Consider the following 26,033-nt stretch of genomic DNA (forward strand, 5'->3'; position numbering starts at 1 on the left):
TGTCTTTGCCTGTTGCTGTTCTCTGCCTCAGCCCAAAAGGAGACAAGGAGTGCCTTCACCTGCCCTCATTGGGGGCAAGAGCAAGTCTGGATAAATGACTTTTACTGATAATTCCTCCAAATCATTTTTATCCTCCATAGCCAACACTCCTTCCTCTAAAAACCTGCAAAGTAGTAGTAAATCCCTTTCCATTCCTCTCCTTTGCTCTTTCAGGCCTGTGGTAAAGCTGGAAGCGCCTGAAAGAGAGGCAACCGAAGCCAAGGCTGCCGTAATCCACACGCTCTGGACGTCACCCTGGGTGACTCAGATTTGGTTGCATTTGCCATTTCACAACCACCTGCATCTGATCCCACTGTGTGGGCAAACTCTCTGCTGGGAGTCTCTGCCTGGTGCCTGGTCTTGGGAGCGTGATGTAATGTACTATAGTGTTCTTCCCCAGAATTACTTTTCCCAGCTCTTTCTCTATAGCTTTAGCCATGGGGTTCACTAATGAAAGCTGCCATGCCTACCCTTCCCATTTACTTTTGTTAATAGTCATTTCTTTTTTTTTTTTTTTTTCGAGATGGAGTCTTGCTCTGTCACCCAGGCTGGAGTGCCATGGCGCGATCTTGGCTTACTGCAACCTCTGCCTCCTGGGTTCAAGCAATTCTCCTGCCTTAGTCTCCCGAGTAGCTGGGATTATAGGCACCTGCTACCACACCCAGCTAACTTTTTTATTTTTAGTAGAGATGGGGTTTTACCATGTTGGCCAGGCTGGTCTCAAACTTCTGACCTCATGATCTATCCACCTCGGCCTCCCAAAGTGCTGGGATTACAGGCGTGAGCCACTGCTCCTGACCGTTAATAGTCATGTCTTTTTTTTTTTTTTTTTTTTTTTTTTGAGACAGAGTCTCGCTCTGTCGCCCAGGCTAGAGTGCAGTGGCGCGATCTCGGCTCACTGCAAGCTCTGCCTCCTGGGTTCACACCATTCTCCTGCCTCAGCCTCCAGAGTAGGTGGGACTACAGACGCCCGCCACTGCGCCCGGCTAATTTTTTGTATTTTTAGTAGAGACGGGGTTTCACCGTGGTCTCGATCTCCTGACCTCCCACCTCAGCCTCGTGATCCACCCACCTCAGCCTCCCAAAGTGCTGGGATTACAGGCGTGAGCCACCGCGCCCGGCCAATAGTCATTTCTAAGAGGCAAATATGTACCATTGTATGCCAGTCATGTTAAATGCTTTCGGTGCATTATCTTCATAGTCCTCACAACAGTCCTGTTAAATTGGTATAATTATCCTCATTTTGCAGATTTGGAAGGTGGCATTTGGGGAGGTCACCCTAATCTTTTCAGTTACCTAACTTAAGGTACAGGAGGCGTTATACCTCTTGCAGTCTGTATTTCATCTCATTTAATCTTTGCATCAACTTAAAAGTTCACTGTTATTTCTGTTTACAGATGAGGAAGCTGGGGCTTAGTTTAAATAACTTGCCCAAGGTTACTCTAGCTAGTTAGTGAGGGAGTCTGAATTCAAACCCAGGCCAGTGTACTCCAATACAAGTGCTCTTCATCTTTTCACTTCTGCATTTGTTTGTTAAGTAAAAATATCCACTTTTGGGCTGACAAAGCTGATAGCTTCTCGAACTCCTGGCCTCAAGGGATCCTCCCATCTCTGCCTCCCAAAGTGATAGGATTACAAGTGTAAGCCACACGCCCGGCCAAAGCTGATGGCTTCTATTGGATTTGTTTTCTAATGCTTTGTCCGTTTTTAAATGGGGGAAGAAAGGGAGATAATGTACTATAGGTTAAGCTCCTTGAGGACTTTTTTTTTTTTTTTTTTCTTTGAGACAGTCTCCTCTGTCACCCAGGCTGGAGTGCAGTGGTATGATCTTGGCTTACTGCGACCTTCACCTCCTGGGTTCCTGTGATTGTCTTGCCTCAGCCTCCCAAGTAGCTGGGACTACAGGCACATGCCACCACTCCCAGCTAGTTTTTGTATTTTTAGTAAAGATCGGGTTTTTTTTGTTTGTTTGTTTGAGATGGAGTTTTGCTCTTGTTGCCCAGGCTGGAGTACAATAGTGCGATCTCGGCTCACTGCAACCTCTGCCTCCGGGTTCAAGCGATTCTCCTGCCTCAGCCTCCGAAGTAGCTGGGATTACAGGCATGCGCCACCATGCCTGGCCAATTTTTGTATTTTTAGTAGAGACAGGGTTTCATCATGTTGGTCAGGCTGGACTCAAACTCCTGACCTCAGGTGATCCACCTGCCTCAGCTTCCCAAATTGCTGGGATTGCAGATGTGAGCCACCATGCCCAGCCGAGATCGGGTTTTACTGTGTTGCCCAGTCTGGTCTCCTGGGCCTCAAGTGATCCATCCACCTCAGCCTTCTAAAGTGGTGAGATTAGAGATGTGAGCCACCATGCCCAGCCACTTTTTGTTCTTTTTAAGCATTTTATTCACTGATGCCTCCCAAGCACTTGCCATAGTGCCTGGCACATACTAGGTGGTCAGTCAGTATTTGTTGAAGGAATGAATGAGGTAGAGGTTATTTGACCTGTTTCACAGGTGGCGATATTGACACAGAGCAGTTGGGTGTCTTGCCCATAGGCATGCACCATTGTTGAAAACAGCTTTTGCTCTTCACACACAGATTTTTTTTTTTTTAACAGATTTTTTTTTTTACAGGTATAAAATGGAAGTCATTAGATCTAAGTGATGGGATTGTAGAGTGTAATATAACACACTATGAATACCCAGTGTCTGGTATACAATGTAAACATTCAGTAAGTGACTGTGTTTGTTGTTGTTGGAGCTTCTTTTCTGCATGTGCCCTCATTTTGGGTAGGGTTGCCACACAGATTAGGAAACTTGAAAATTTGTGAGCTATGGAGACCTTTTAAAAACATGTTTAATTAATTCAGTGTTTCTATCTTTGCTGTACTATCCATCAAGCAATACAAGTAGTCAAATTGGTGAAATGAGTTCACATCTATCCTGAGCAAGTCGACAAGTGGTTATGACTGGCAAGATTTGATTAAATGATATTTGCATTTTCCCTGTTTACAATCGTAGAGCATTGCACTGGAAGGGGCCTCAGGGAAGCATGATTCGTTTCTTTTCCTTATACCCCCTTAGCTTACAGGTGAGGAAAGTGAGGCCTGGAGAGATGCATGGGGAGGCTTGATGTGGAACTCTGGTCTTGCATGTCACATTCTCTTAGACATCAGCTCATCCTGCCAAATCCAGGTGCCTGGATGGGCTTGTATGAACTTTTGTGGTGGAGCCACAATTATTTCTACTATGATGTTAGTAGCAGATTGTATCAATAATCCACCAAGAGCCAATAAATCAAAATCAGGACTGTTTAAACATTGTTTTTTACCCATCATAAAATGTTCTTAGCCAGGCACGGTGGCATACCCGGGAAGTCCCAGCCACTTGGGAGGCTGAGGCAGGAGGATTGCTTGAACCTAGGAGTTTGAAATCAGCCTGGGCAACATTGTGAGACTCCATCTCTAAATAAGTAAACGAATGAATGAATGAATGAATGTTCTTATTCATTGTAGATAATAAGAAGGAATATGAAGAAAAAACAAGTTATCCTAAATTAAGATTATAAATAGTCCTAAGGATTAAAAATTATTTTTCTCATCAGAATTTTAATTATTTCACTGCACCTATGCCCACAATAGAAGAATTATAAATGAACCAAAAGGAAAAAACATCTAATGATGCAAAAAGGAAAAAGGAAAGTAAAATTATTTATGCCCACAAGTCAGAGATAACCATTGTTGATACTTTACTATTTCCTTCTAGATGGTTTTCTATGGATATATACACATATTACAAAAATGGGATTTATTGTGGACAATAAAAAAAACCATTTTTGTACATGTCTTTATACCATATGTTTTAAAATTTTAATATGATATGACAAGTCTTTTTTGGTGTATTCAAATATTCTTGAACATGAAAATCACATTTTGATGTGGCATAATTTTGGGGGACAGGGTCATAGGCTAATGTTATAATTATTTTGCATTCCCTGGGTACTCATTGTGTGAGTGAAGGAACCTATCTTCTAGGTTACATGAAACCAACATAGTATTAAACTTTTTATGGTAAATTATGAATACGTAGTTCATCAGAAATTTATTTTAAAGAGGAAAATACTGAACTGACAAAATGTGTGTGTTTATTTTTGGATAGCATGTGATCTGTCTTATTACCCCAAACCCGTGAGGGTTACTGATGAAAAACAAATTGAGCAGTTCAAAAAGTCCTTCCGCTAGAGGGTTGCCCTCTCTTGAGAGGAAGGTGTTTGTTCTCTTACGTAGGGCACTGTGTTGTGAATGTTAGGAATGATGTGATGTGTCCTTTATCTGTGGTTGTATTTTCATTGGATGTTTTTCTTTAATCAATGTCATGTTATTTGGACATTCTAGAGCAATTATTCCCAATCTTTTTAAATGTAAGGTACTCTTTTAATGTAAAAAATTTCCAGACCAAGTATGATTTTAATTATTTTTTTAGATTCTGTTGAGAAGTTCTAACGACAGAAAAACTCTATCAACATTTTAGTGGCACTTATCTCTATTAAATATAGCAGCATCTTCATATACTTGCAAAATAATTGTACAATATATGTGTAAATTTAATTGATTTCTAGATGCTTGATGAGCAAATGAGTAAGTGGATCCCTTGAAATAGCTCCTGGAGGGCCCCTGCCCTAGAGGAAGACAGATCCTGCATATGTAACCCTAAAGTCTAATGTCAGGAAAATAATGATTAGACTAGTTCTGAACTGCAAGTGGAGTTCTGTAACTCTAGAGCTAAACGCCACTGTATGACAAGTTAGGAAGATATATTTTCTTCCACCTGTTCATACACTGAACGGTTTCCAGAGCAGCCCCTGATATCACCTCATTTTCCTCATCATTTCAAAGAATTCAATTGGGGAAGAGAATGCAATCAGCCAGATTGTAAGAAACATTTGGACATACTTAATGACCCTCCCTTGGCCCTTTTAATTAATCTACTGTGATCTATTAGAGAGAGGACTGGGTTTGTTAGCCAGGAGACATAAGGTCCTGAATGCAAGCCCAACCTTGATGATGATTAAAATAGAAAAAGATATACTTCACACCTTGGTTTTTCCATCTCTAAAATGGGTAGAATTATCTTCCTTGTGCCTTCTTAGGAAGTGACACAATGATACCCATGGGCAGCATTTTCTTTCTTTTTAATCAGTAAACGTAAACAAAAACCTTTGTAAGGATGGAAGCTATTGGAAAGTACCATATAAAGGATTAGGACCATAAATCCAGGGAAATTCTAAGCATTCTGAAAGCTGCTTTTAGGCAGGGGAGCAGCCAAAAGACCAGCTGGTAGATTGAGACCTTTCTCAAAAACCTGACTTCATTCTCTTGTGGTTCCATTTTCCTTTTTTTCAAATGGGGTCCAGTGGCTTGGTTGTGGTTATTCCACAGTGATGCCTCTTTTATTGCTATTCTTCTGGTTCTGACAACAACAGCATTCTTGCACCACTTAACTCTCCAAGATGCAGGCAGGGGAGGCGACTGCCTCATTTCTGATGTGCTTGTTACCTACAGGAAAAGCATCCTAGTATTCTACCTTTGTCTAGGAGTAGGGATTGGGAGCAGGTATTCCGTTTAAGTTTTATGTGCCATCTGTATATTTTCAAAAACATTTAACATGATCTTTATTTCAAGCTTTTATAGCCCTTTCAAGTTGCTCTAGGGAACTTAGCAAAACAGGTAGACAGTAAGTATGGATCAACTGAGCCCAGGAAAGAATGGGATTTGGGAAGATCACATTGTTTGGATTTTCTGCTAATACTAAAACTGGATTTTTACTACACAGGCAGGGAGAAATTACAGTCCTGTGGTGGACCTGGTGAGAGAGGTGGCATATGACTAAGCAAGTCAGCTGACCTCAATTAAAGGGCTGTGGCCATCTGTACAATGGGACCAGTACCTCCTCCAGCTGTTGGTCTCAGCTGAGTGAGATTCCCATGTCTGAGGAGGTGATCGGGGTGATGATGACTTTTGATGGAACTGACCTCACACAGGTTTCTGGGGGAAAAAACCCACCAAACTTTAAGAATTCTAAAATAATTTTACAATTCTGATTTGAGTAGAAGTTTGATTTGAAAAGGGACTTCATCTGCACCTTCTCTCTTGCCTTTGTTTATAGATGTCAGTAATGCCAGTATTTTAATAAGTAGAAATGAGTTATAAATTATATCTTAAGGATTTTAGTTTGTTTTGAAGAATTAATTGGCTAGGATTTCTCCCCCCTTCAGTAGCTTCAGATCCCAATGGCTAGGCAATATAGAGATAATAGTAAACAAGCTTTTCGTAAGAGATGTTATTTATTTATTTATTTATTTTTAAATAGAGATAAGGTCTTGCTATGTTGCCCAGGCCGGTCTCGAACTCCTGGGCTCCAGCAATCCTCTATTCTCAGCTTCCCAAAGTGTTGGGATCACAGGCATGAGCCACTACAGTCAGCCTGAGACGTTATTCGAGGAGGAGGTCATGAATATGTAATAAACTTAGGAGTACAAATGAAAAGTTTTCTCTTGACCTACCTTTTTGAACAGGAGAAGAGATGATTTTTAGGTATAATGGTATGCAAAGTAACAAATAACAGCCTCTAAAGACATTTAAAACAATAAATAAAGCATAAATATCTTTATTCAGGATGAACTGAGTTCTGAAGCCTGATGTTTTCAAGAGTTCTTTATTATCAGGTGGCTTGTGAAAGCCCGTCGTTAACCAAACGTGTTGTGTTTGCCTCAGAATTTTATTAAAAAGGTATGCATAGGTTCATATCCCCCTTATGTGAGGTGGCAGTGAAACAGAAACTTGATAGAAATATTGAGGAGGGGAAAAGATCAAGCCACCGCGGCACCTGGCCTCCCTCTTTCACTTCCCTTTCCAACTCTGCTCCTTTGAGATGTTCTTCGAGAAGATGGAGGAAGCTTGCTGGGTTTAGGGTCATCACCCAGGATCTGGCGACGGGAGTGCCTCAGCATTGGGAGTTCCCTCCCCAAAGCCCAGAGCTAACTCCGTCACATCCAGCTGCTGTCAGGAGTTGAGCAGTCCTGTCCCCTGGCTTTCCTGGGAAGGCCTGGGTGGAGGCGGCAGGAGCAGGCAAGGGACCAAGAGAGTGCCTGCTAGACCTGATGCCTCTCCCTTCCCCCCTGAGCCCCCAGGGAAGGGGCTGCCTTATAGACTCCTATAAGGCAGGGAATAGAGGGTTGGAATCCAGAAAAGAGGGTGGAGGGCATGACTGCAGTTACTGCCATTGTCTCAGGACAGACAGACCAAGCCCTGGTACAGAAATTGTTCGGCTGTTGGCCTTTTCTCTTCAGATGTTTACATGCAGGAAGTGCCTTTGATAAAGTATGGTTTGCTAACATGAGTATGATATGCATGTGCATTTTTGGATGCCAAACACATAGGCAGATGAAACTAAGAAGCCAAATGCTAAGATAGTTGTTGATGAATTGAAACTAGCCTAACTGGCTCCACTGTTGCAGTCATTTGCTCAAACTACTCCAAACTTTTGTTTGGTCTACTAAAAACTTTAGTTGGAAAGGTACAGCGTTAATTTAAGGCAGGGAAGCCTCCAGCACGTGAGAGTCGTGTTTCTCTCGGTGATGCTGGGAGGGAAGGATGGGAGATGAGAGGCATTTCACGGCTGCCTAGCTCCTCCTCTTCCTCTCCCTGCCCTGGAGCTGCAGCCTCAGCTTTCAGAGTCTCTTGCCTGGTGGTAGGCCCGGCGAACGGTTGGATTTTAAGTATTTCTCAGTTATTTTCAGTGTCATCAGTCATCACTTTCAGAGTTCCTTTTCTTTTTCAAGGGTACCCAGTCTAACTGTTTAGCTCCTTTTCAATAGCCCTCCTCACTCACTTATGCCCAGTCAGGAAGATTAATAATGTTAACTGATTTACTATCGCTGCAAAAAGCATTAGTTAATTAGACTTTTACACCTCAGTCAGATGGCATTAGACACCCTTTGTGCACTTTAACTCAAGGATGTTAAAGACCTAAATCTTTCAGAAAAAAAGAAAAGAAAGAAAAAGGACAGGCACTTTTCCAGTTTAAGCTGCATGTTGGTCCATGTTAATTAGGCATTTGTCCTTTAGTCTGGAGGTGATAGAAAATGCCAGTTACTGTGGTATTTAACTGACATCAAACTCCTGTCCAAATAATTCAGTTGGGCCCAGCCTTCTCTCTTAATTGGTGGGAAGGAAAACTTCGGCACACACCCAGAATAGGGAGGAAACTGTTACTTACGTTGAACATTTTGAAGTTTCATTCTGAAGGATCTGAAAGACACTTGAATATTTTTTAAATTAACTATCCAGTTGAGCTTTTTAAAAACAGTAACAAAAGAATCTCCCCTAAAACTTGAGCTACCCCAAATGATTAGCTTTTGTAAGTCTTCAGAAAATCAAAGTTTAGTAATTGTTATCCAAGGTCAAAGTGGTGGTTGTTATCCAAAGCTCTTATAGATTTATGTATCTGTTTGGCCCTGTTTTAAACAGTGCTCTGAAAATTGACAGTTTTCTAGCTCACACTCATATTTCTTTATTAATACCAGAAATTCACAAGTAGGTTAAGGCACCCAGCAGTATACATATTTAAAAATCAATATATGCTAGCATATTGGGACAAAAGTGACATGAATATGATTGTTTCATGGGAGCAATTAGATGACACTTTTTTTGTTTTGTTTTTAAAAGTAACTTGTTCCTAGTTGCTGGAGAAGGTAATCCTCCGTAACAAGAATATAGTTTACCTTATTCATGAGTTACATAAAACAATTACAAAAATAATGAAAAGATTTTTTTTCTAACTAGTAGGTAGCCTTATTTGACTCTAAACCTTAGTCACTTTTGTGTATGGTTTCTAGCCAAAGGTTCACACATTTGAGAGCATTTCACTTTTAGTACTGAACTACTTTTTCGTGCACTGAATGAATACAATATGTTAACACTCCTGTAAGGCCCAGAATTGCTTGGCTGCCCCTTGCCCTGCCTGCCTGGTACTGGCTGAAAAGGTACCATTGTTTGTTCTGCAAACACTGAGTGATGTTTGTTTCCAAGGTGACTGGTTCTATTGCTGCCCTTTAAGCAAAGGTGGGAGGGGGGATGGGGTAGAGAGAAAGTTGGCTTTAAACACCTGAGAGCATCCTGTTCTGGGTACAGTGTGTGTATGTATATGTTTGTAAGTTGAAATTTTATTTTAACTGAGGTAATTGGAGAAAAAGGGGTAGTGTAGAAATGGGAGGAAAAGACAGTATCAGTAAGTTAAAAATATCAGTAGGTTCTGATATTTAACTCAATATACTTTGAGTGAATGTAATGGTAAATGTTAAAATTAAAGATCTGGTTTGACTAAAGTTAACTTTACATTTGGAGTTAAGGGGAGAAAAAATATTTTAGATAACTGTTGAAATGTTAAATTTATTTTTGCATAAAATAGTTTTGCTATAACCTATGTGTAGCTATTCAAATGAATAAATATTTGACAATATAACTGAATTGGTTATTGATCAGGTAGTTGGGCCTTCAAAAAAAAGTATGAGAGAATATGAAATATAAACAGATTTAAGTTCTGTAAAAACAAAATCTGTAAAATCATTCAGGTATATTTGTGTTCAAAATTTTCCAAAAAGATAAAATAGATTAAAAGTATCTTTTAATTGGTGATATATATTGACTCAATTCATTAGACTTTGGAAATTTATATTTTATCAGTCAGAACTTTTAGATTCAGACTAGAAAAAAAATTCCTTCTTGGTCCATTCCCCCACCCACCCTTTTTATTGTACATAGATGCTGTTAACAGAACTTTGCCTTTTTCATTCCTATCAGGTTTAGTACAGTTCATGCGCAGGTTTCAGTAAACATTAACTACTTTTATCAGAGCTTGCAGTGTGCTGAATGGTTAGCAAAGAGAGTGTACTGCAAGAGACAGATGAAAATGAGAGAGTCCAAGGTCACATGGATTTTGAATTTTTTTTAATTATTGAGAATTTAGGGGAAAGACCATCAGGCTTCACACTTTAAATCTCTTTATGTGGGCCTGCCACACGGCTTCTTTGCCAGCTTTTGTATGTACTGAAGCTAAAACATTTGTTCAGATGCTGAGTGGCAAGGCAAGTGACTTTAAAACATGTTTTTTTTTTTCTTTCAATTAAAAAAAATTTTATTCAGGGCTGCCTTCTAGGATGAAAGATTCTCAAGGCCCTATCAAAGACGTAATACAACACTTATCGTGGTGATTCTTAAGACTCCTTTGAATTTTATAGGGATATCCTTTTTCTCTTTCTCAAAGATTTTTCAGGATTGCCTTCTGATAATCTATTTCGTTTCTGGAGTTAGCACAGTAACTCGTAAACCAAGTGCTAAAATGAAATCTGAAACACAGATATAGAATAAACGTGTTTTGGATATCATGTAATGTTCCCCAACTTTTGCCTATCATTTTCCAAAACAGGAATGTGATCTGTACTTATTCTTAGAGAAAAGGACACGAGCATTTAAGAAATTACTGACGAAAATTATTCTTCTCCTGCCCCTCCGATCCAATAGGTTTGAAGCCTTTTACTCCTTAGCTGGACAGCGGGTTCGGGATCTGCCCCATGACTAAGGCTGAAGTGGAAAGTTGCGAAGATACAACAAGAGTTGTTCCTTAGGGTGGTGTCCCTAAACTTGAAAGTGGACTTGGTCCTGCTCGCAGGTGGGCTTGCACGCGCCAGGCTTCGTGTGGTGGCTCGCGCGCGCTGGCCCTCGAGCGCCAGCGTGGGTGACCCGTGCCCCGCCCCGGACGGCCTTTTCACCCTGTTCTGTTTCTGGGGAGGGGCGGGGGGAAAACTGCGGGTGCCTTCCCTCAGAGGCGGGCAGCCATTGTGCCTCGGGAACACGGTCTGAGTAGAGTTGTGTTCGCAGAGCTGAAGGCGCCCGGCGGCCCTCCCAGGGCCTCGACGGTCTGTCTGTGCCCTCCTCAGGCTGGGAGCGGGCAGCCGACTGCCCGTGTCAGGGCTCCACTCCCGCGGGGACCCCCTCGGGCTGCCCCCAGGGCTCCCGCGGTGGGTGTCCGGTGAGCGGGTAGCGAGGCCATCAGTCAGGGCGGCGGGCGCCGATTGGCTGGCGGGCTGGCGGGGGCCGGGCGGGGCGGGGCTCGGTGTTCGTTCGCGCTGGCGTTCCCCTGTGAGTAGAGCCGCGTCTTCCAGCGGATCTTGCCGCACTTTCCTCAGCCGCGAAGGGCACGGCCGCTGGGGACACAACCTAATGAACAACCAGAGCTCTTCAGAGATGCCTTTAGCAACTCAGCTCCTTTAAAATAATAAATTTCTCTCAGGGAAAGATTAGAAGATGAGTGTGCTTGGAGCGAACGCTTGCCCGCCCCCCGCAACCCGCCTTTTTTGGCTAGAGGGCGTTTAGCCTGTGACCACTTTTAAATTTTCACAAGATTTGCATAGACATGAGCATGCCCACTCTCATTATGTAATTATTTCCCCAAATAAGTCCCCATTGAAACGTTTGGCTTCCCTGATGGCTATTTCAGAATAAAAACATTTAGCAGGGTATTTCATGATGGGTAGCTCCAAAAACTTTTGTTTAAAAGAAAAACCACGTATCTAGAAAATGTTCCTTAAAGCCTTTTTTGAGGAGGAGGAGGGGTGCAGACACTTGCCTGCCGCAAAGTGGACCTGGAAGGAGCGGGGCGTGTGTAGGACAGAGCCCAGGAGAACGGGCAGCCGGGTGGCCGGGCCAGGAGGCAGGGCCTTTCTGGCCCTTTCCGCAGAGGGCTGGATAATTGCCTCCCCTTTCTAAAAGGTGCCGTTTTCTGGGCCGGGAACGGTGGCCCTCGCCCATAGGCTCACGCTCGTAATTCCAGCACTTTGGGAGGCCGAGGCAGGCGGATCATCTGAGGTCAGGAGTTCGAGACCAGCCTGGCCAACATGGTGAAACCCCGTCTCTACTAAAAAAATACAAAAATTAGCTGGGCATGGTGGCGCGCGCCTGTGATCCCAGCTACTTAGGAGGTTGAGGCAGGAGAATCGCTTGAACTTGGGAGGTGGAGGTTGCAGTGAGCCGAGATCGCGCCACTGCACTCCAGCCTGGGCAACAAGAGTGAAACTCCGTCTTAATTAAAAAAAAAAGGCTATTTTCTGAGAATGAAGGTGGAGGATCACACAAAACCCAGCCAGTCCTCGTGGCTTCCGCTTTTACACCCTCCTCCGAGAGCCGGCTCCCATGCCCTTCCCAGCTGTGCTGCCCTCGGCACCACCGGGTGCCTGTCCCCCCGCAAAGCTTGGACGTCCTTGTCTCCTCCCGCCTGCCCTCGGTGTCAAGTCTCCAGGACGCAGTTTCTCGATGTTCTGTACTGGAAGTACATCACCAGTGAGGTGAGCAGGCCACTGGTAACCATCAGGCTGTTCCCGGTGGCCAAAGGTTGCCTGCTGCCAGGCGCCTTGCTGAGTGTGCCCTGTCTTAGTCTGAGACAGTTCGTGGGGTCAGGCTTGACCCCCAGCAGGCCCGCTTCATGAGCTGACGCCTCTGCAGCCATGTGATGGGCGGAACCACGTGGGGCCAGCTTACCAAGCCAGGGCACTGACTTCTGCCCCAAGGCCGGGCAGGGAGGACCCCAGCACCGGCCACTCTAGGACCCTAGAACGAGTTCAGTGACTTTACGTGGCACCCCCTCTCTCCACTTTGAGACCTACCTCACTTTTGCTGCACCACCTTTGGTGGTCGCTTTTCTCCTAATAGTGATTCTTCATTCTTCATGGGGAGGATAACTTTTCTTTTCTACACGTGCTGGGACCCCACTCCAGGAGGTTCTGGTGGAGCATGAACCATTGGCTGAGGCATTGGAAGCTTTCCAGGCGATGCAAATACAAAGCCCTAATAAAGCTTTCAAAACTGAGTTAGAAACAGGTCACTTTTACATTTGTGTTGGAAACTTGTCTTGAGACAAGTGAATACATTTGAGCCACTGGGATTTTTGGGGAAAATACGGCTAAAAGGGTTAGGAAATGATACATAAGGAAATTCTCCCATCTGATGCTTGCTTGCTTGCTTGCTGCAAACCTGAGTGTTTTCTATTAAGTGAGGCATTGTGGTTCCTGTGCTAGCCCTGATAGGCCTTCAGCACTGGCAGGTGTAAATGCGGCTCATTAATTTTTTAAGAAGTTGGAACTCTGACAGTTTTCAGGGATGCTGAGTAGCTGGTACCAGATGTTTCTTTTGTTAAGGGCATGGAGAGGCAGTGTCACAGGTAATCAGGCTATGGTCGTTCACTCCCTTGGTCTGAGACTATGCGTTTTGTGGTGCTGAATATTTTCTTAAACCTAGAAGGGTGCGGGGAGGTGCATGTTCTGGTTTCTAGTTGGGCTTTCCTCCGACACTGGCTCTTGCAGTATTATCTTATGTAGAGGTGTTGACTCAATTATCATTAGACCCAGCTCCTGTTGGAAGAGGGTAAATGGTGCTTGGGGCCTCTTTATCTAGACCGTTTTGCCACAGCTGAAGTGACAGCCTGTGCTTCTAACTGAATTCAGTCCTTTTTTTTCACTCCCTTACTGTGGAACAACAGCAAAGTCGGCCGCTCATCATTCGGGTGCAGACTTTACAGCCTCTGAACAGCCTCTGCTTTTGCAGTTTATGAATGCACCATTTGTTGTTTTGAGCACAACTGTTAGATACAACTGGCCTCTGCAGCCCACTCTGCCGGCGACCAGTGTGCATCACTGCAGCCTTTTTTTCTTTTTCTTTTTTTTTTTTTGCATAGGCCAAATTTTTGCTTTAAATGCCACCATTTTGTCCACACTAGAATTTCTTTGACCCAACTTACATTTTTTTAAATGTAAGTTTCAGAAATAAGGTTTTAATTTGCTCAAACTGTTGGTCTAGGGATCCTGAATAAGTGCAAGTATTTTACTTTATTAAAGGGGGAATTGTTTTTGTGGCTTGGTTTTGCACACTTTTTTTTTATATTCTCAAACATGTGACTTCCAAATTTTCCTTTAAATTGGGTTGAAGTTAGAAAGTTTTATTATTTCCTAAGTCATTATATTTTTTCTTTTTGAGCTTTATGCACAAATAATGTCTTCAGTTTAGAACGTAAGATAGATGTTAAATGTTCTCATGACAAAAAATAAATATATGACGTTATAGATATGTTAGCTTGATTTAACCATTTCACAATGTATACATATATCAAAAGCTCACCTGTACACTGTACATATACAATTTTAATTTGTCAACTATATTATAATGTAGAACTTAATTTTTAAAACTGAATTTAAGGGAAACTGTCAAAACCAAACTTTACAATGTGGTATTGAAGAGTATTTATAAGTAACTGTTTAATTTCTCATTCTTCTGCTCTTGAAACATGGTCTTATCCAAAGGTGATAGCAGTAATGTTAGGATTTTCACTTCTGTTTTGTTTTTCTCACATAGACATTCTTTGGCCCTGTGTAATTATATAGGTGCTGTGTTCTCTGGTTGTATACATTGACATTATTCCTTTTTTTTTTTTCCACAAATTATTTCTATTTCTTTGTATTTTAATTAATAAAGTATATTTTATTCTTTTTCTGCTGTGCTTTACATAATCAACAACTGGTTCAAATTGTCAGTTCTAACTGCTTTTAGGCCTTGCTTCGGCCAAGGAGATAAATTTCTGTTAAGGCAGCAGTAAACATCTTACGGCAACCAACTCTATGTGCCTTGGTATCCTGGAGCTTCCAAAAATATAAGTCACTTGTTGAAAATGAAGAAGCTTTCTGTAGTTGAATTTTGAAGTAGATATATTTATTTGTTGTCCTTCAGAGAGGTTATGAAGGCCCTGGGTTACATCTGCATTTTTGATAAAATTGCGACATACAAACATAGTTAAAGGGGGAAAGTGTAATCTTTTGTGAGAGTCATGCTTTCTTTGTCTCACTGTGTAGAGGGGAAGATCTGTCTTTTTATGATTAAAAAAGACACCCACTCTTTCCACTACCTGAAGAATCCTGAAGGTCCATGTGAAGACAAAGCAGCCATAAACAACAAGTTAGAGGGAAAACGAGCTTGTTTGTTAGTGCTTCCAAGAGCAGTTTTCTCAGCTCTGATCTGTTGTAATTTTCAGAGCAGGTTTACATGTGTGGTTGCATGTTTTGGTGGTTGGTTTTGATCTGGACCTTTCAACTGAGCAAAGTCTCCTTGGACTTTTCTCCTTTTCCCATAGTTTCTTGCTGGCTTCTACCTGTGATTAATATGTGTGTTGCTTAAAATGGCAACTGAAACATCACTAGGAATTTTCACCGGGTAGAATCTGCTTTTCCTGTATCAAACCAACCAGTACAGCTTAGCTGATGCTTCTGTTGCTAAGCAGGTAAATTTCTGGTCTTCAGGCTGCCCTTATTAACCCTGTAAATGCCTAATGTCAACCAAAGAAGAAGAAGAAAAGAACTTGATGCTTCCTTCTTACCTAGTGCTTTGTTCAAGTGTGTGAAAACTGGACCTAGCTCAGCCTAATTTCCATGTATCTATTTTAGAGGACCTAACCTCGATTTACCTATTTTGCAGGGTCAGGAGGAGAGTTGGGAGATGGAGAGGGCCTGTGAGGTTGGTAGTTTCCAGTGAAATGTCAGCCCCAGTAGCTGATAGTGGAAGTCTCATACTAGATGACCAAAATTATGGGTTTATTTCAGCCAGTAACGGGCCCTGTCTTTTTCTTTGGGACTTTTCTCTGCCTGTAACTGCCCCTATGCCTGTGGGGATAAGAAGAGGGAAGAAAGGGGTTGCTGTTTGCATCTATTTGCCAGAAAAGAGTTAACAGAACATACCGCAGAACAGGTTGGGCAAGACTGTTAAAGCCAGTGATGAAGCCTTCCTCTCTCTCTCTCTCTCTCTCTGTCTCTCTCTCTCTTTCCCTACCTCCCTACACCACCTCTCTGTATCCCTCTCCTTCCTTCTCTGTGCATCACCCCCCCTACCCCCGGACTTTAATACATCTTCAGACTATACTCCCCCCACCAACACACACACACAGACAGACACACACACACTTCAGTATCTGGCTTTCCTTCTAGGCAGAACATCGATGTGAATAAAACACTTTGTGGAGCCCGTGTGAGAAGCAGGCAGCGGCTGTGGGCCTCAGCCTTGCCATCTGTTTCTAGAGCAGTCTATGGCCCGCTTACCATGCCCTCTGTCATGTAACATAGGCCCCATTCAGCAGCAACATTCTTGAACGTGCATTTATGTCTCTGTGGGACTGTGGGGTAGATGGCCTGAGAGGGGAAAGCAGGAGACGGGAGGGGAGGAGGCGACGTGGGGACGAAGAAGGAAGTGTGTGCACGCGCAGACAGCCAGGGAGGGCAGTGAGGTGGAGTCACTGCAACTCAGTGCCAGTAAGTCAGGAGACATTGCCGCTGGAAGTATCCACAGTTAGCTCTGACTTAGGGGACGTCTTGTGGCCATAAATGTGGAGGAACCGAGCTCTTTAAAAGCCAATTTGGGTCTGATATAAGTTCTGCTTCGTGTTTGTGTCCATTCACTCCGTAAACATACCATATATAGTCATGCTTGAGCTCACTATAACACACATTGCAAGGGAGCCGCTCATAGTGCACACATCCTTTGGCTGTTAGAAGCAGACTCACATAGGCTATTTCTGGTGTGTCGTGGCTTTCTTCTTTCTTTTTTTTTTTCTTTTTTGGTGGGGAGGAGGTGGTGGGGGAGGGAGAGGAAAAGGAGCTCTTTTTTCCTTCCATCTTCACACTGTTTGGAAGATGTTTCTGATTCTAGTTTGTCTGGCACTCTGAAAGCTAGGGAACTGTATTGTCATGGCAGAAGAAACAATTCTGTGTGTGCATCTGTTTTAGAATGAAACCGTACTTTTCTTAGTATCTTAACATCACATGCGTTTTGTAGTTTATGGTCTCCAGTCTCCAGCTGTTTTTGGAGCACCTTCTAACTTTGAGAGGGTGAGCTCTAGCCTGTAAAATGGACTGTGGGTGGCTCGTGGAGAAGGTGCCCTGGTGTGCTTTTCTGTGTCCTCTCTGGATTCTCCCTGAGCTGTCCACCTCTGAAGTCTGCTTCACCTTCAGACTGCCAGGGCAAGACATGCAGCTTCTGCAGAACTCATGGCAGCCGTTTTCCACTTGGCTGAGCTGGGTCTGTGAAGCAGAGAGGAATCAGTAATAGGAAAGAAATGCAGTTGTTTTTTTTCCCCCTTAGAATACCTACGATACTGCATTTCAGCTTGGAGTGCGCAGCATGAGGCATTTGTGGTTCAGATAAGAGGTCTTCCTTTTTCCTCCTCCTGTTTTCTTTTCCTTCCTTCTCCCCCACTCCCCAAAGGCTTGCTGCCTTTCTTCTCAGGCCACGTGTGTAGATAACCTTTGAGGAAAAGATGGTTTCCGTGCTGGGATATTTGGATATTACGTAAAGGGACAAGATGAGCCCTTTCTTTGCCTTGTTTTCTTTCTCTGGCCTCGTCAGAGTGAATTATATCTGTCTGTGTGACAGTTAATTGTACCATCCTTCCCGTGTCCTAAGCTGATAAGCCCCTCTCTGTCTGCCTCCATCAAGCTTCTTTGTTTGAGAAGTTCCTAATGCAGTAGAAGAACAAAGTGACAGTTTTCTTATTTACTGAAGTCTCTAAAGCACATTCATAATGCTCTTCGTTGTTTCTTTCTTATAACTTCATTCCTTCAACTTAGGTAATTGAATTGTTCCATAGTACCAGTGATTGATAAGTTAAAACTTCCTCAGAAACGTCAGTGAGTTCAGGAAAAAAAAACAGTTTGTTTTTTAAGCTATGTGTATTCATTCCAAACTATTATTGGCTTGGTAGACAGTATTCACAGTAAGACACTGGACACTGCTGGAGTGCCAATTACCATTGTGGATATAGCAATTGATGAGCTAGCTGACTCAAAAGTAGTATGTTGCTTATGTAGAGGTCGCTTATTTGGCATTCTTCGGTCCAGAATATTCAGCCGATGTGCATGTGAGTGAGAGCCAGCAGGGTATACGTGGGGGGAGAGGTATGTAAAATAAAGTGTTCAAAGCCACAAAGGTGTTAGGAAGTCCTGGTACTAACACTCCTACCTTGATTCCCATTGATCCTTTAGGCCTGCACTTTAGCACTATTTATTCTTACTGTAGATACAGCCCTGACCACCTTGTCTCACATTTTCCAGTCTACACTTCTGAGGCCAATGTTGGGGATGGAAAAAAGCCATCAGAAGGAGACACATTTGACAACAAGCAGAAAAGATGTTAGGGGATGAGACAAGAATTCAAACGGCATGGCGGATTCCCATTGGGGTAATTTCACAGACTGGACAGAGGAGCCCTCTGTGTTATTTCTTACAACTGCCTGTGTATCCACAATTATCTCAGGAAAATTTTCAATTGAGAAAAACAAGCATGGCCAACAGAGCCATGTGGTCTAGTGGCAAAAGGAAAGTGGGGGGGGTATGTCACTAGTTTCCAGAGGCAGCAGTCTAGTGTAAGTTGTTCATCGTGATGATCCTGAGTCACCCCCACAAAAGGTTGAATTAATCATACATTGATTCACCGTGCTATGCTTAAGGAAACAGGGAAGTTTGAAAGATACTTTAGAATGATTTACACCCAGGAGTTTTCTATGGAAAATTAGTTTCTGAATACTTTCCTTCCCTCTCAGTGATGTGCAGCTGCTTCATGAGTTAACATGACATGTTAGAATAAACCTTTCAGTATATACTGAAATATATACTAAATATATCATTTATATTTATACTAAAATATTATTTATTTTGCCCAGATTTGTAGAAAAAAGTTATTCATTAACAGATTCAGATGATGTCCAAATACCATACCAGGTTGTCTATATTCCCTTTATTTTTTGAGACAGAGTCTCGCTCTGTTGCCCAGGATGGAGTACAATGGCACCATTTCGGCTCACTGTAACCTCTGCCTCCCAGGTTCAAGCAGTTCTCCTCTCAGCCTCCCGAGTAGCTGGGACTACAGGCGCGTGCTACCACACCCAGCTACTTTTTGTATTTTTAGTAGAGTCAGGGTTTCACCATATTGGTCAGGCTGGTCTCAAACTCCTGACCTCAGGTGATCTGCCCGCCTCGGCCTCCCAAAGTGCTGGAATTACAGTTGTGAGCTACCGCGCCTGGCCATTTGTCTGTATTCCTAATGTGAATTGTGCATATTTATCAGCAAATAATATAGAAAATGTCATGGATTGTTAAAAGCAAATGATACCAAAGATCCCTAGGTACCAGAGAAGTCATAGACATCCTGGAAAACATAGTCTCTGTAGAAAAGGAATCCTGAACTTAAAGGAAGTCTCAAGTTAAATTTAAACCATCAAATGGTGAATTGGAAGGAAGGAGTGCCCTCAACTAAGTCTTACTGTAAAAATCATAGAATTTTAGAGCTGGAATGGATTTGAGAGGTGACTTGTTCTGTTTTTATGAGTATGTCTTCATTTTACTCAGTGTTCTTCCACAATTCATCTCTGTGCCCAGAATTGAACAACTCACCTGGAATAGTGTCCACGTGGCTTTTTGGCCATGAGGAATAATCCTAACTTGGAAAATAAAAGATATTTACTCAGCAGAAATTATTAGGTTTTGGGTTTTGTTTGTTTTTTGTTTTTTGTTGAGACAGAGTTTCGCTCTGGTCACCCAGGCTGGAGTCCAGTGGCGCAATCGCGGCTCACTGCAACCTCGTGCCTCCCAGGTTCAAGCGATTCTCCTGCCTCAGCCTCCCGAGTAGCTGGGATTACAGGTGTGCACCACCATGCCCGGCTAATTTTTGTATTTTTAGTAGAGACGGGGTTTCACCATGTTGGCCAGGCTGGTCTCGAACTCCTGACCTCAGGTGATCCACACGCCTCGGCCTCCCAAAGTGCTAGGATTATAGGCGTGGGCCACTGCGCCTGGCCTGGTTGGTTTTTGTTTTTGTTTTTGTTTTTTTTTCAAGGTTATTTGCTAATTTTATTCTCAGTAGTTCCATTTTATAGGTAGAGAACACTTCAGCACTCCATGGTGCTATACCAGACTCTTTCTTGGCCTTGTTACGTATTAATGGACATTTTCATGGAAATCCCAGGGTTGAAAGCTCCCCAGAGTTGCTAATACCTGCTACTGGTTCTCAAGTGGTTTGATATTATATACATAAGTATGGAGCATTGCTGGATCCAGGTTTTAATAATCAGATTAACAGATAGATACATTTGAAACACCGTCATATTAGCTTTTAATAGTACCGAATTTAAGTCTTCTGTGCACTTAGGTTTGCTGTGACACATGGTTAACATATATAGGTTGGTATAAATTTTTCTCTTCCTGATTCAGATAGGGTTTTCATGTGTTTTGGGTTTTTTCTCCATAAGAGAAATTGTTCCCTTTGAAATTTTAATTAGTTTTGAAATTTGGTCTCATGCATATCCATGGCAACTATACCTCCTGATTGCTATGCTGAAGGTGGAAAGTATTCTCTTGTAGTATAGACATTGGTCATACTGTCAGGCAAGGGAAATGCCACTAATTTCTGTTTCTTGAATTGCATACCAGAAATAGGAATTCGTTGTCTGATTGTTAGATGCTCAGGGCAGATGGAAAAGTAAGAAAAACCAGGATTTCCCAAGAAGCAAGTGGCAGGTCTGTGTGCTGTTTGGGGGTGAGGACATCACAGAGGGGTTTGCAGGAGAGATGTGGCCGATGGTGGAAGAGCTTGTCTTCGGTGCCTTGTGATAACCTGCAGAAGTGACCTGCAGCCTGTTGCAATCGCGACTCCATTTGAGATGATGTGCTTGTAACATCCGCCGGGTAGGCGGAGCCTCAAGGACAAATGTTGAGAGGTTAGGGTGGTGGAGCCAGGAGGTGCAGTGAGCGAAGCATCCAGGCGTGGATTTGAACAGCTGCTGGCTGCCCGGAGATCAGCCTCCATGAATCAGTCATAGGCACAGAGAACTCATCTGTGCGGCTGGAGGCTGAACATGGAGAAGGAAGGAAGGGAGCTGCTTTCAGTTAATACTCTGATGCTTCCAGAGCAGTTTAAAGATATTGCAGAAATTTGTTGCGTGGTTCATTGTTTGTTTTAAAAGCTTTGCCCCCTTCACATAATCCTATCTTTTATTTAATATAAATGCAATCAGTCTGCTTTAAACACTGACTAAAATTGCTTTTACTAGACATTGTATTATTTATAAGGGGGGAGCTGAGACCCAAAGAGAAGAATTTGATCAATTGATTTAAGGTTGTTGGAGGATTGAAATGTTACTTGATTGCTGGTCTTATCCAGGATTTCAAGATTTCAAGGAAAAGTGGACAATGCCTGCTTTTATCTAAGGGATTTCAGCAGTCATATGATCTACAAACCAGCCCCCAGGAGCAGCAGGCCTTGGCAACCTCTGTGCTATGGAGTCCACGCAGAAGAGGGACTTCAAAGTGGTTGGGGTGTGCTGGCTTGGGAGTCATTTCGCTGAGAACTGGTTTTGGTCATGGCCTTAACATCTGCATAGATGTTGCACACTGCAGGCACATGACACTTGAATGGGCTGAGATCTAGGTGCAAGTTGGTAGAGCTTAAAGGGGAGGTAACATTAGTGAGGCCAATGGGCAGCAGCCCCACTGCTGAGCACACACTGCATTTCCCTGCAGGGTCAGGGAGAAGGTGGCCTTGCCAGGTTGAGGCTGGGAGCAGAGATCATCTTGTTAAGTTCTCACAGATCAATTACTGACACGGGAACAGTGTGTAAAAGTCTGAAACCACAAATCTTTTTGGACAGTTTGGCTGTATAAAGCATATCATTTATAAGCTCCCAGGAATTTACTTATAGTTTGAGTGTCTCTTGTGATGAACAGGACTATGGGAGAAATAAACCAAGCAAGTGAAATCACAGAAACTATATGAAATCACTTTTAGATGGCTTTCGTTTTCAAAACGTTGGATATTCTCATTATATTTCCCTTGTAGGTACATACACAAGGACACTGATTTGAGGATGCATTATGAGTGTTAGAAAATCACCTTGCTAAATAATAGGGAGTTCTGGGGCTTTCTGGGAGAGTGATAGTAAGATGTGATGCTGAGTGTTTTAGCTGTGTGTATAAGTCCACTTGGTATCTAATTGCACATTATTCCTGTTGTTTCCAGTATCCTAAGGGAACCCCCATCAGTGTTAGCTCCTTATGAAAAGTACAGAAATAATCCTGTTTTAGGGTGTACATGACGACTTTCTTGGTCTCTCTAATTTCTTATAAGTGGTATATTACATGATTTTAAAAAACAGACCTTCACTAATGTTAGATCTTCAGGTTTTCATTATTGTTAATTGACTTTTTTTATGTCTCCTGAAAGATAAAAATGGAGAAAATAATCCACTCACCAAAAAACCCAACAGTTGCTGAATAGCTATGAAAAATATGAAAGAAATTCAGCTTTTAGCATTGGGGCCTTTTTATTATTCTCAACTTTGATTTTACAGCTGACCTATAAATGTGACCAAATGCATCACATGAGTGTTTACCTTTTTTTTTTCCTTTCTTTTTTGGCCACATGGAAGTACCTAAAGAGATGGAATGTGACACACCCAGAGAATGAGGCACTGGAGGGGCCTATGAACTTGAGAAGGCCAGGAGCAGCAGGGTCCCTTCAACTCAGTGCTTAGCTTTGCCAGTGCTAAGTGGGAAGCAGAAGTCACTGAGCTCCTTAGCAAGTGAATTTTTAAAATGTGTGTGTGTACACAAAGGAGTTGTTCCACTGCTCTCTGTAGAAAGTGCTAGGGAGAATTCTAGCAGGAAATTCCACCACCTTTGAGATTAGTTGTCAATCCCACTAAAAGATAGCCCTCCAAAGAAGTGCTGCTTTGCTCTGTAGACCTGAAAGGTCCTATGCGATTCTCTTACATACTTCTTAGTTCCCTCTCCCCAATTCTTTTAATTTTGTATATTTCATGAATTTTGTAGTCTGAAGTTGTTAATTGAAGTGTTCTGGATGTGTTTTGGTGTGTGTGTGAGAGTGAAGGAGGTATTAATCTTTGTGAGAGTTTTTTTGTTTTGTTTTGTTTTTTTTTTTAGGAAAATCTCTTTAACGTTTCATTCCACAGTCCGGTAAGTTGTATACTGTTGACAGCTCATTACCTACATGTTAAACTGCAAAATGTTCCTAGATTAGTAGAACTATTATTATTATTTTTTTTTTAAAGTAGCTTTGTGGTTAAATTCTGATGCTCTTAAAGAGATCACTTTCTCCTATTTTGGCAAAACAAGTTTTATCAATCCACATGTGATTACATAAAATTGAAACCCTTTACTTGCTCCTCCCTACTGAATTAAAGTCAAGGGATTCCAGTAGCGGTATACACACACACACACACACACACAAATTCTCCAATGTATTTACTTTTCACATTTTTAATACATTTTAGCGGACTGAGCTTTCTAAATTATTAGCAACTAGTACATAATCATGTTGCAGTAAATAATTTTTTTAGTTAGTGAGAAACAGACCCAAAATAGGAGGTTAAAAACAATTCATCTGTTTTGGTGAATAGAATTGAATGAGAGTAGGGTAGAAATTCTGGCTGATTTTATAAAATATCTCAGATCTGTTTGATAGGTTGGGCTTAAGACTGATGATGTGGGCATCCTCTTTATAATGAAGTCAGGCTAAGCGAAGCTATGTTGAAGTATCAAACAAACCCTGAAATCCCAGTGGCTCAACCCATAAAATGCCGTTGCTTGTTGGTGTAGAATCCTCTGCAGGTCTGGCAGCTCTCTAGTATAGCTCCCTTACAAGTGGTAACCCCAGGGATCCAGGCTGCTCTTGTCTTATAGCTACTCTGTCATTACACATGCTTCCAGGTTGCCACCATAAGGAAAGAGCTAGTGGGTTACATACTGACTTTGAAAGGCTGCAGCCTGGAAGCGATGGCCGGTACTTGTGCTCACAGCTCATTGGCCAGGACTAGTCATGTGACCTGCCTGACCACAAAGGTATAGGGTTGCCAGGAAATATGGAAGAATATGCGGATATTCTTTGAGCAGTGAGCATCTTTGCTTTATTCTCCTTTTCCATTTCATCTCCATAAGGTTCTGTATGCACATAAACTAGATGAAGCTTAGGCCTGAAGCCTAGAACATAATGACACTTTGGTTCTGTAAGTGTGGTCCCCAGACAAGCAGCATTAGCATCACCTGGGAACTTGTTAGAAACACAGATTCCTAGGCCCCACTCCAGCCTTGCTGAATCAGAAATGTGGAGGTGGGGCCCAGAAATCTGTTATCATAAGCTCTCCAGGTGCATACTAAAGTTTGAAAATGACTGCCCAGTGGGAGTACAATGTTTGTAGCACTGGTTGAACTCATCACTGGGGATGTGAAGGACTAATAGACACTTGCTAATGTGAACGTACAGTATGTGTGCTCAGGTGTGAGCATGTATATGATGATGAAAAGCACTGAGGGATGGTATCATGTGTCCCAGACAGGTTTTAGCACTTTATAGATTTGACTAATCTATTTCTCACAACAGTCATATGAATTCAGTATTATTATTATTGTCTCCATCTCACAGATGAGGAAATTGCAGAACTGAGAGGTTCCCTAACTGTCTAAGGGTCAGGCCACTTACCACTGCTGGCAAGTGGTAGAGGCAGGATTTGCGATGTGGCTCCAGAGCCTACTCCTTAACTACTGTGCAATTCCACTTGTTCATCTTTGGGTGGTTACCCACCAGGCCTTAAGGTAGTCTTTTCATTTTTTCTTGAATGGAGACAGTCTGTCAGAGTTCGCAGGAAGTGTGGTGTGCTGGTGACAGTTCACATTCCAAGTTAAGCCCCCTTACCACGAGCTTCATTCGTTGGTGGTTTATGTGTGTGGGGGACTGGTGACAGTGTTGGTCAATACTAGAGGGGCATGGCTAGGCAGCAGCTGCCCAGTCATTTAAAACTGAGCAATAAATAGAACGGGGTTGTTAGGGGCGGAACGAAGGGGCCTGGTGGGAAGTGGTTTCTCAGAGGGAGATAGTTCAGTCGCACTAGAAGAATATTTTCTTCAGTTAACCTATGTGTAATTTTCAGGCTTATGAGAAGAAAGGCCCTGTTCTCATCACCTTCCCTTTTGATTCTTCTTTGGTCTTTTTCCATCATCCATCTGCCTGCCCTGAGATGCTCATCTGAGGCCTGATTCCATCAGGTGGTCTGAAGAAGGTTTCTATGAAGTCTTTATGAGCTGGACTTCGGTTTTGTTTTGTTTGTTTGTTTGAGAAAGTGCTTTGCTCTGTTGCCCAGGCTGGAGTGCAGTGGCGCGATCTTGGCTCACTGCAACTTCTGCCTCCCGGGTTTAAATGATTCTCCTGCCTCACTCAGCCTCCCGAGTGGCTGGGATTATAAGCATGTGCCACCACACCCAGCTAATTTTCATATTTTTGGTAGAGACAGGGTTTCACCCTGTTGGCCTGGCTAGTCTCGAACTCCTGACCTCAGGTGATTCGCCTGCCTTGGCCTCCCAAAGTGCTGGGATTACAGGCGTGAGCCACAGCACCCGGCCAGGACTTAAGTTTTAATAGAGAAAATGTATTTTCCCATCCAAGAAATCTGATAAAATAGTTTCCTCCCCTTGCACTTGGGAAATCCAGATAGAGTTAGATGTGATTTAATCTTTTGAATTTTGAACTGATTGAAAAGGGTTTTCCAAATGACATTAAGAACTGCTTGTTTCCTTGCATCCTTTTAAATTTTTTAATTATTAACTGCGTTTTCTTTCTTCCAGGTGGGTCTATTATTTGTTGTTGTTTAGGTGTCCTTTGCTGGCCCATGTATTCCCTTGGCTTTGTCTTTTGTGTTCAGCAGACTAGAACTGAGACGGCTCCTTGGCAGCTCTGTCCTGGACAGTACCGGCTTTAACTCTAGGTAGAAGATAAAGATAGCATCACCCCTTTCGGGTTTCGTGTTGGCTGGGAACAGCTGCTAAGCTTTGTATAACTCAGAAAGTAACATTTCATT

General features: G+C 42.6%; 1 protein-coding gene across 10 annotated transcripts in view; it reads left to right on the forward strand.

Annotated features, from left to right (window-relative positions):
- The window catches only part of RREB1 (ras responsive element binding protein 1), a 144,056-nt gene that overhangs the window by 22,515 nt on the left and 95,508 nt on the right, over positions 1 to 26,033 (forward strand). The window contains exons 1-2 of one of the 10 annotated variants that reach the window (XM_054557167.2): positions 1,807 to 9,239; positions 10,610 to 10,757. The exons of 7 other annotated variants lie outside the window; for them this stretch is intronic. The gene's annotated coding sequence lies outside the window, so the exon portion shown is untranslated. Of the gene's footprint in view, positions 1 to 1,806; positions 9,240 to 9,739; positions 10,758 to 26,033 lie in introns of those variants that run through there. 2 more of the 10 variants (XM_054557166.2, XM_054557169.2) reach the window with 2 other exon arrangements.

This window comes from Pongo abelii, chromosome 5, assembly GCF_028885655.2.
Source record: "Pongo abelii isolate AG06213 chromosome 5, NHGRI_mPonAbe1-v2.0_pri, whole genome shotgun sequence".
Classification (NCBI taxonomy): domain Eukaryota; kingdom Metazoa; phylum Chordata; class Mammalia; order Primates; family Hominidae; genus Pongo; species Pongo abelii.